The sequence below is a fragment of the Eucalyptus grandis genome, chromosome 3 (genome assembly GCF_016545825.1).
Source record: "Eucalyptus grandis isolate ANBG69807.140 chromosome 3, ASM1654582v1, whole genome shotgun sequence".
NCBI lineage: Eukaryota > Viridiplantae > Streptophyta > Magnoliopsida > Myrtales > Myrtaceae > Eucalyptus > Eucalyptus grandis.
Genome location: NC_052614.1, coordinates 31,132,368 through 31,135,573, shown reverse-complemented (window position 1 = coordinate 31,135,573; position 3,206 = coordinate 31,132,368). Strand labels below are relative to the sequence as shown.

The 3,206-nt window shown below is 42.4% G+C and overlaps 1 long non-coding RNA gene across 1 annotated transcript; it reads left to right on the top strand.

Moving 5' to 3' along the window:
• Nucleotides 1-299: 299 nt before the first annotated feature.
• LOC120292195 lies at nucleotides 300-2,208 on the top strand. The gene is made up of 2 exons (XR_005549956.1): nucleotides 300-500; nucleotides 1,961-2,208. It is a non-coding gene; the product is annotated as an uncharacterized LOC120292195 (long non-coding RNA).
• Nucleotides 2,209-3,206: the final 998 nt, after the last annotated feature.

Here is a 3,206-nt window from a genome sequence, read left to right as displayed (position 1 = left end):
CTGCTCCACGGTCGTCCGCGCATCTCCGCCCTCTCTCCTTCCTCTGGTTCGAAGAACCGACCAGCGGGAGCGAAGCAACGATCGGCGTTGCTTGAAGGAGGTAGTCGCGCCGCACGCCGCCTCGCCGTTCTCGGCCCGCGTCGCCTCGCCGTTCGCCGTCCCGTGCTCGTCTCGCCTCGGCCTCTCCCTCGCTCGGCCCTCTGTTTCAGCGAAGTTTCAGATCGGTGGAGCTCCGCCGGAGCCGTCCACCCCTCCTCCGGCCACCGTGAAGCCTCGCCTTGGTTTGGTTCGGCCCCCTCCGTCCATTTCCGACCCAACCCAGCTCCGGATCCGCCCTCATTCGCCCTTAACCAGCCGCGCACAGAGAGTGCAGGAAATGGGTTTCTAGCTGGTTCGGGCTCGTTTTGGGTCGTTTCCCGGCCCCGAACCCGAGGCCCGCTTTGGGAACAATCGTTCCTCGCGTCGCCGCCGTCGGATTGATCCGATTTGCGCGCGAATTGGTGAGTAATCTCACTAATCCTGAATTAGTTGGCTAATTATGCTTTAGGTTGGTTTAGTTTTAATTAATTATGTTTAGGTTGTTAGATTAGAATAAATTAGCAATTATTAGTCAATTGTGATGCGATTTAGATAAATTGATTGTGCAATTAGCAAGTAGACGTGGTCTACTAATTGTTGGAAGCATCTCGGGAATTTTCCGATCCCGAATCGGGCTTCAATTTGGCGATTCGGGCCTAAGTGGGATTTTTGGCATTTAAATATTAATTTTCGAAATTAAATTAAATAATTATTTATTTTCCGAAAATTCAACCGAGATGGTCTGGAACCGGAATATTGTGCGATGACCGTGGTGAAGTCCGTTTATTTAATCGGGCTTTATTTTGGGCTAAATTGAGTTTTAATATTAATTATTTAATTCTAGAAATTAATTAATTATTTATTTATTTTTCGGAAATTAAGTTTGAGATGGCCGATGACCGGAATTTCATGCGATTGTCATGGTGTGGTTCGTTTATTTATTCGAGGCTTAATTTGTGAGAAATTGATTTATTAGTGATTTTAGGATTTATTCCTAAATTGAATAATCTTTGGTTATTACTTGAAGAATAACCGGGCATCGGTTGATAATGCCAATATATTGAAAAAGTTGCCGAGTGGGGCCGTGATACCACTACATATGACATTGCCGAGTGGGGCCGTGATGCCACTACATATTGAAAGTTGCCGAGTGGGGCCGTGATGCCACTACATATGACATTGCCGAGTGGGGCCGTGATGCCACTACATATGACATTGCCGAGTGGGGCCGTGATGCCACTACATATAACATTGCCGAGTGGGGCCGTGATGCCACTACACATTAAAAGTTGCCGAGTGGGACCGTGATGCCACTAAATCTAAGAAAATTGCTCGGTGGGGCTGTGATTACCACCTATAATTAAGTTGTGTCCTAAGGACCGTGATTCATAATTGGGAATTGAATTGGAATAGTTGAAATGACCGGAAGTGGTCTTGTTGATATGTAATCGACTAGGTCGGTTGATCATTGCTTGATCTGATGTTGTGAATGGGCAGATTGATTGGAAATGACCATGAGATGGTCTGATTGACTTGTAATCGACTAGGTCGATTGATCGATTATTCGATCTGAGTGTGACTTGATGTGATTCATTGCCTTGGTTGGATGTTGTGAATTGAATGATTGAATGGAGGTGATCATGAATGGTCTTCCTGGCATATAATCGACTAGGTCGATTTGATCGATGCTTCGATAAGTGATCTGATTACTTGGGTGCCTATTATGAATTGTACTAACTCGCAGGTGGGATATGAGGCCAAGGTACGTCTTCTGCCCTATGCGTGTATAGGCAGCCTATAGTATAATAGTTTACTAATTGGGCTTAGTGGGGTAGAACTCGCTGAGACGTAGTCTCATCCCGTTTGGGGAAAAACATTTCAGGACCCCGTTGAGGAGCTGAGGAGGAATTTGAGAAGGAGAACTCGGAGGTGAAACCTGAGTAGAAGGACTTTTGGAAGAAGAAGATAATACCGAGAGAGATTTTGAGTATGACCTGAAGGGATTGAGATTTCATCTTCTTTTGTGAACTCCAATTGATGTGAATAGTTATGAAGTTCTTTAGTGGATGTCATGTACAAAAGTTTGGTTATAAATTTCAATATGAAAAATATGACCCTGCTTTTCTATCCCATCGTTTTATTGTCTGGGGATTTTAACTGCTTCCGCATGTGCTTAAAAATGAAAGGGTCGGCGATACATTGTCCTGGGATATCGCATTATAAAATCGACCAAGTGAGACGGATGTGTGCGTGCCTGAGGATCGGGGCGTGACATAAACTATACTAAAATTACATATTAAAATAAAATAAAAGGAAGGACGCAGCCTCCATTTAATAATTACATCCCCAAAAAGACTACCTGTAATCATCATACATTCATCCATACAACAATCATAACAATTAGGGATTTTTTCATGATCACCACCCTTCCTTACGAGCCATAAATTCAAAATTTAAAGCTCTGGAAGGCATGCATAAAATTCTGCATATCATTTGCAAAATATAAACATAAATTATAACAAGTTACGGATTTTTGATTCAAAATTGATTTAGTTCTAATTTTTGCTTTATTGATTAAATTATCACATAAATCAATCAACTTCTATAGGCCACATTTGAGCAAGAGAACCAATTCTCTTAATAAAAATAAATTGGCCATTAGAACGCAAAAACATATTTGAACTATAAATCAATTAAACGCACGAAAAAACGCCTAAGGTTGGCTCTGATACCACTGTTGGGGTTTCATGAATCATGTATAAGAAAAATTAACGAAATGAACGCAGCGGAAACAAAGATTTATACATGATTATCCTAAGGCGTTGTTCGTGCGTTTTAATAAAAAAAAATCTAAACATAAAAGGGAGTTAAATGAAATACCTCTCGAAGCGCGCTTTGAAACGAGTCGGTTCGGATGTTCTACAGTTCGAGTCCCACAAGCGTCGGACCTCTAGTTCAGACACACCAACAACGAACGTCGAACAGAAGAGAGAACTTTCGGATATTCACCACTTCGATCGTGCTAGCAATCACGTGGAAACAATCCATCGTATTCTTGATGTATAATAGTCACGGCCCAAATGAGATAACGCTCTTCTTTCTTGCGTCTCAAAGACACAAGAACATGC